General features: G+C 43.6%; 1 non-coding gene across 1 annotated transcript; it reads right to left on the reverse strand.

Annotated features, from left to right (window-relative positions):
* Positions 1-6415: 6415 nt before the first annotated feature.
* On the reverse strand, positions 6416-6608 carry LOC119782511. Its single transcript, XR_005280669.1, has one exon. It is a non-coding gene; the product is annotated as a U2 spliceosomal RNA (small nuclear RNA).
* Positions 6609-7899: the final 1291 nt, after the last annotated feature.

Consider the following 7899-nt stretch of genomic DNA (forward strand, 5'->3'; position numbering starts at 1 on the left):
TCCAATCCGTCACGGCGGGGCGGTGCTGATCCCCGCAATATTAACCCTTTATTTCGTATTGATGATTAAAAGTATTTATAACTATATTATTTTACAGTACAGTACAGTAGTTAACATTTATACCGTACTTTTATTTGTTAAACAAATGCTTGGGCCTGTATAAAGTTTTTATTCCCTGATTTCAATGTTGTAAGGAGTATTTCATCGTATGATAACTCTAAAAAAAAAAAAAGGTTTCTACTTCACGTATTTCACCTATCGCGGGTTCTTTTTGGAACGTAACCTCCGCGATAAACGAGGGTTCACTGTATCTAAAATGGGAATACTCCGGATTAGCTCACTGACTTTTGGGTGGGTCACAGCCATCCCTGACAACAGTTTAGAAATGCCACTATTCATCGCGGCAGCAAGCAGCATTCTTGCATAATGTGCCCAAAAAGCCTGGGGGGTTGGGCCTTTCATGCTTGTTGTAAGGCATCATAGCGTCCTTTTCCAGATCAAACTGAAAATTTTACCAGCTAGATGATAATAAAAATAACAAAAATAGTATAACAATACGCCTATTATTATCAGAGTAAGATATTGAGGCTGTAGAATGATAATCCCTATGGTCTAATGTAATTCCTTGGAAAGGTGGAGCGCACATCAGCTGATCTAAATAAAAGAAAGACGCCATAAAGTCAAACAGCATAATAGGCTACTATCCTTAATATATATAAATAAGTTAAATAAGTAATTGTACAATTTCTTATATCATAGGCCATCAAGTGATAAAAAAATAAAGAAAAACATTTAAGGCAACATTAATAACTTGACCACAGCTGGGACCGAACCCTTAACCTTTGGAATTGCAGCCCATTCACCCTACCCTCTACGCTAAACCTGGGGAACAATAATCTTCTCAGCTCGCAACACCTCATACCCCTCCCAGTCTGCTCATTCACCTATCTAATCCTGACTCATGGGACGCCGAAATGGACTCAGACTGCCACCTAGTGGCTATAGTAGTCACATATTTTTCACACAATATGTGAAACACGCGGAGCGTGAGTGAAGTGTTCAACCAGCGCCCACTGTAGGTGAGCGGAAAAGAAAACGGGTGTTAATCTAGCATCAACTGGTGGGCAGTCCCTTGTAAACAAGTAGTCTATTCGAGAGGCTTTAGAGTCATCACCACTGGCCCAGGTGAAGCCCTCCTCTCTGGGATGCATTGCTTTAAAATGTTAGGTTTTATTATTTATACATCATGTGCACTGTTAATTTGTTAGTCAGATTAGACAGAGCAGAAGGCCTTCCTTCACATTGTGGATATCACGGTGTGTACGGAGGTCATCTAATCAGGACAGCCTTCGTGTCTCTAAGAGTACACAGGATATGGGCACATCTTGGAGCCGGTCTGATAGGAGAGCTGCTGTATCTGTAACCCTGAGACAGAGAGGCAACCTGCATGGAGTTCAAGACATGGATGGCGTGTCAGTTTCTGATACGGACAGCTAAGCATCCACATGATGCAAGACAGACTCAGAAGGTATAAGAAGAGGAGATGACGTTGTTCGGGGCTCAAACTTTGCCGGACGCTTGCGGGCGTGATTTTTGAGACCACAGCTGTGCATAGCTCGAAGCATTTTTCTCTGTCCTGTAACGACCTGATCTGGAATAAACTCTGTTACTTTTTTACTCCTGTTTTATAGTCCTTTTTTATATGGTTTTACCCAGTTTGAGTTAAGAGTAGTAGATAACGTGCTCCCAGGAAAAGAACCGGCGAGAAGGCCCCTGGGGCGCTACAGCCTTCCTTACAAGAGGACAAATCCTTCTCACTTTAGCAAAAACATTCTACTAGTTTAAAATCCCTGACCAACCCCTGGAATAAAAGTGATGTCTTGTCCACTTTAAAACCTTCTGCTCTCTTCCTGTCTTTCCTGCTTAAAATTCAATTAAAATCTCCTTCAACAATGATGGGGTTTTTTTCCTAGCATGTGGGGCTGCAGTTCCTCTAAAAGGTCATACCTGTCATGTTTGTCATTAAAACCATACACATTTAAAAGGTTAAAATCCTGTCCCATAAAAGTCAGATTTGCTAAAAGCGCCCGACCTTCACTCACCACAGTGCTTCCCTTCACCAGAACCTGTGGGTTTTTTATTAAAATGGCAATGCCATCATTTTTGTTGTTGTTCGAGCCACTCCAGATGGATGTGTGTGGCCACATGTCTTGCCATTGAGTGTATCTGGGTCAAAAAGGTATTGAGCATTCTTGAATTAAGAACACATCTGATTTCATGGAGTTTAAAAAGGATAAAATACTCTGGGCTCTAACTCGCGACTTCACGCTTCTTACATTAATTGTAGAGAAGGTGAGTGCCATGAGCATGATTAAAAATAACAGGCTTGACATCTAAAAGGTATAAAAGGCAGGATGTAAAAAAACTAAAAAACAAAACAAAAGAGAGGGAGCTTAACAAATCAAGTTAAGTTATTTCTTGTGAATGGAGCTCTTCCTTCAACTCACATGTGAGAGGAGGTGGTTGAGCTCCATTCCCCTTCCGGACTCTAGGTGTTGGCCTCTGCTGCCAACACCTAGAGTTCCCAAGTCTTCCCCTTTTCTCCTAACCTGACAACAGCCAGATGCATGTCTCGCTCCACCCAGCTCCACTCACATACATCTGGGAACCCGCTCATTGAAAGTGATTTCCCCAACCGAATTTATGGTCTGTCCAATCAGGACGCAGGGTGGGTGTGTCCTGGAGTGGAGAAGCGACCGTGAGATTCCAACAACAATGGCGGCTCACATTGAGGAAGCAAGCGTTAGCATTGATGCTGCTATTTCTTCTGTGTTGTCCAATCTATCTGATATTGTTTCATTAAAAGAACATCAGAGAACGGCTTTGAAGGCTTTTGTTGGTGGAAACAATGTTTTCGCCCTTCTCCCGACCGGATTTGGCAAGAGCTTGATCTACCAAATGGCTCCTCCTCTCACAGCGTCATGGGTTAGCTTCGGTGTGAGTGGTTTAAATAGCACGTCAATAAAGATGACAGACAAGTGGCTTATCCAATCATATGCAAGGAGTTTTGATAAGGCCCAGCCTTCAGTAAAGGCAATTCCTATGGCGGGTTCCCAGATGTATGTGAGCGGAGCTAGGCGGAGTGAGACATGCATCTGGCTGTTGTCAGGTTACTTTTCTCCATGACAATAGATGTGTCAGGAGAAAACTGATGCTGGTCTCTTGGCAAGCTGGGCGTCAGGAAGGGGGACATCCTCACTGGTTTCTCCAGTCTCCATTTCCTCATCCTCCAATACTACCTCTTCCTGTGCCTGTCTGTCCTCCTCCCTGGTTGGTTCACTTTGGTGGGAGGGTGCAAGACCCTCCCCTGTTCCCGCCTCCTTCTGTTCCTCTCCTCCACTCTGAGGTTTTGGTGGGAAATTTAAATTTTCACACCCAGCTGCCTCGGTTAGCTCGTTAGCTCCCTCAATTGTTTGGTTAACATTTTCAACATTTTCTTTAACTTTCCTGTTTTTCAGTTTGTTCCCAAATGACTTCGGACAGTCTCTAAACAAATGACCCTCTGATCCACTTAGGTTGCATTTCCTTCCATTACTACAATTTTCAAAAGTGTGTCCAACTTCTCTACATTTACCACAGAAAATCTTCTCACAGGCCTCAACCAGGTGGCCATGCTCCCCACATCTCCGGCAGAGCTTAAGCTGTCCCTGGTAGTGAATGTAGCCTCTGTTTTCCCCCAGGACTATCATTGATGGGCGATGTTTCAGGCCCTGGAAGCCTTGGGGGTCCTCCCATTGTTGAATGGGAACCCTCCAAGCACAATTACAAATGCAGTCGACATCCTTCACCTTCATAGCCTGGCCTTTCACAGTGCAATATCTTCCCAGCCACATACAAATATCCTCAGCATTAACAGTTTCATTGAACATCCTGACAATAACTGTTTTTAGAGTATTGCCAGTCAGTTTCTCAACGTCAAATGCTGAAAACTGGGGTTTAGCATTCTCAAAACGTGTCCAGAATTCTTTCAGTAATAAGCTTGTGCAAAAACTTACATCAAATCCTTTGTTGAAGGGCAGGGTCAGGATGCAATTCAGGTCGTTTGCAGAAAACCTCAGGGTCTGCTGGATCAGTTTCCTTGAAAAATCAAGTCTCGACATGGTTATTAGGCCTTCTCCTGTTTCCTTGAATAAAAAGCGAATGCTGTGGTGCCTCCGCATGCTGGCATGGCTGGCCGACATGGTGGAGGCACCACCAACTCAAAGGATTAAAAGGGAATTTAAATAGTTAAAACCAGGGAGATAAAACCACTATAAATACTTTTAAAAACAAAAAAGGGGTTAAAGTGCAACAGAAAGAGTTTAAAATCCTGAAGAAATGAGCAGCTACTTCAAGCTGTTTTCCACAAGGTAATTTTTTTCTCCTTTAGGTGTAGGCAAGAGTGCCACAAACAGACAACCTTTCACCACCCAGAGGAGTTAATCACAGTCTTAGCCAAAAGGCCGAGAAGCGATAAGTGAGAAAAGGGGGAAGAAGAACTTGCCCCTCTGCCTGACCTCATTTTAACTAATGGTTCACAATCTTTGATCACTCGACTGGGGTGGTGGTGGGGATTCTGGCTCACATGGCATACGTTAACGTCACATTCAATCTAAACCTAATGTTCCCCCCCATCCCCCACTTGGGCGCACGGCAAGGCCGGGTCAATCTAAGCTCTCCTATCTCAGGCTTTGAGGCACTTAGTGACATGCCTTCTTCAGCACCCGCATCCTTGTGAAAGCCTTAACAAAATGCTCCGAATGCATACACAGGGCTAGTCTTTAAGCGCACCGAAAATGACCCCACAATTCAATGGTCACCACGTGTCCTTAATGGCTTGCTGGCGTTTTGGGAAACTTGTTGCATATGTGGGAACCTGAAAATGTCCAGCCATCAGATTCTCAACCCAAAGCCTGTTCTGGCTCATTGGTGACCATGTGAAAATGGTTTGTTCAGATTTTGGTCCCAATCGGTCCATGTTAAGTTGCGTAAACTGAGTTAATTGGATGCCATGTCCCTAAATTTTAGGCAAAAAATTGATGGCCCATAAATCTGCATCCTGAGCTCAAAGAGACCCCCTTTTTAAACCCTGGGCAGGTAGCGGGGTCTATTTTGAACATGCTGCGTCTTTATGGGCCAACCAAGTGGCTTCCTGTCCCCTACTCCACAAAAATGATGGTTCTTCCGGCAAACAGCAGATTTGGACTTGATTTTAACAGGGATGCTCCTGCAGAAGGCCTGCACACTCTGTGTGAAGCCCCAGCACCCTGCGGCTTTTTCTAGACCTTCAGCAGGGAGTGGATTCCCCACTGCTCTGCCCAGCAGAGAGCCTCATTATCAGCACAGCCGCTCCCCCTCTCTGCATGATCGACCACATCCGGGGTGACAACCTCCAACTCTCCTCCCAAGAAAAACACACTCTCCTCCGGGCCAACAACCACCACTAGACCTCCTCCAGGAACCTGCACCTCCAGGAGGTCCTTTGGGCCCAGTCTTAAGCACCCCCCCACGGCCTAAAACAAGCAGTACACACCTGCAGGCTGTCTAGGCGCCTGGTATGGCAGCATGACTTTAAAAAATTTGAGCGCTCTTGGATCCATGACATGGAACCTGCACCTCCAGGAGGTCCTGTGGGCCCAGTCTTAAACACCCCCCCACGGACTAAACCATGCAGTACACGCCTGCAGGCTGTCTGGGGCCCTGGTATGGCAGCCTGACTTCAAAAATTTGAGGGCTCTGTGATCCCTGACATGGAACCTGCACCTCCAGGAGGTCTTTTGGGCCCACTCTTAAACACCCCCCCCCGGACTAAACCAAAAAGAGAAAACGCCGTAGGCTTCTGGGCCCCCCGGTAAGGGGAGCATAAATTCGAAATTTTAGGATCCCGGATCCCTGGTTTTGGGAAACCCTTGGAAAGGGGGCCCCAAAAAACCCTTTCAGCACCAGGTATTCCCTCCAAGTACTAACCCGGCCCGACCCGCTTAGGGTTCTGAGAAACAAACAATCCGCGTGCTCAGGACGGTATGGCCGAAGCCCCCAGAGCTCAAAAACCCGCCCCGTTTATACAGGGTACAGTAGAAACCCTGTTTCCGGGTGTCCCCCGGTTTTTCTGTGAGCTGACACCACATTCCACCTATGGGTTCCCTTTGATCGGTCTTGATAAAACTTGCAGAAAAATTTCTCTCCAGTTCATATAATTTAATGAGGTATCGTTGGTTCCCAACCAACTGGTGAGTTTTCCCAATTTTTGGTAATGATTGAAGGGGTAAAGGTTTTTTGGGGTCCTCAGGGGGCCACAACACATCACATTACTTTTAGAAACACCCAATAAAACCTGATTCCCCAAAAGCACCTAGAGCTGCCTTTGGGACATAAACTGAAGTGCCCCAATCCTAGAATGCTGCATTTCAAGGCTGATGCGTAGAGTGGACAGAGAAGCCCTTTTTTCCATCTCCCTATTTCCCAAAAAACAATTTTAAAATTTGGTCCCCGGATAAAGGGGCATAAACGATATTAAACTGATAAGAACAGATACTAAAACTTATCTACCAAAAGGCCGAGAAAAAGATAATAAAAAGGGGGGAAAAAGAACTTGCCCCCCTGCCCCGACCTCATTTTTTTTTTTTTTCTAAGAAAAAAATTTTTTTATTTAGATTCAGTTTTTTTTCAAATTATGCCCAGGGGGAAAAAAAGTAAATTGCTGATAAACAAATTTTTTGCACAACTTTAAAGGGGGAACACCTCAATCTGGGAATTTTTTTTTTTTTTTTTTTACTTTTTAATTTTAAATTTTTCATTTCCCCTCCCCAGTGGGTTTCCAGTGGGTTCCCTTTAGATATTTGTGAAGAATTGAAGACTTTTCCCTCAAGGAATGGGCCAAAATCTAATCAAAGTCATAAAAATCAGATATTAGTGGTTTTTCCAAAAAAGAAATGGAGGGGGGTTTCTTTTGCCCACCCATTTCAAACCACAATGGCCTTCCTTGCTAAAATTATAAGTGACTGTATCACATGCTCATGTTTTACTAGTGGCTTAGGAATATGTCCCAACAAACACATCAGTGGGTTTTCTGACACATTTTGACCAATAGCTGTACTGATTCTGACACATACATCTTTCCAAAATGACTGAATAACATCACATTCCCACAAACAGTGAAACCTGGTGCCCACAGAAATTTTAGATTTGGGGCAATCTAGAGTTCCCGCATTGTACTTGCTAAAAATATAAGGAGAAATATATACATTATGCAAAATGTTATACTGCATTTCTTTAAATCTGTTACAAACAGAGATTTTAGATGGCAGGAGCAGGATTTTATCCCATAATTGAGTGCTTATTTCACATTTGAGTAAAGTTTCCCAAGATTTCCTCAACCATGCCAGTTTGTCCAGATTTAGCTGATAAATCCAGAATAAAATTTTGATATAAAATGTTTGTGATCCTTATTTTCAAGAAGGAACTTCTCCAGTCTATACGAGTTTGTTGGTGTATCAACGATTTTGCTTCCTTCATGACATAATGCCTAACTTGTAAAATATTTATAAAATTCCTTATTTGATAACGCGTACTGTGTTTTTAAAGATTCAAACGATTTGAATGCCCCATGTTCAAAGAGATCAGACAATCTAATTATGCCTGCTTTATGCCAACCCACGAAACTCGAACCTATGTCTTCAGGCAGGAGATCTGGTTGTCTATAAGTGTTGATACCATATTAAGCAGGTGAGTACTATTAAACAGTTTTTTTCAGCTTTCCCCATGCCCACAAGACATTACATATCAACTGATTATCTTTCACTATTTGTGGCAAGTCGTTCAAACGTCTTCCTAGCATGTTAACAGGTGAGGAAGGTTTAC

This window comes from Cyprinodon tularosa, unplaced genomic scaffold (assembly GCF_016077235.1).
Source record: "Cyprinodon tularosa strain WSP-4 unplaced genomic scaffold, ASM1607723v1 ctg1942, whole genome shotgun sequence".
NCBI lineage: Eukaryota > Metazoa > Chordata > Actinopteri > Cyprinodontiformes > Cyprinodontidae > Cyprinodon > Cyprinodon tularosa.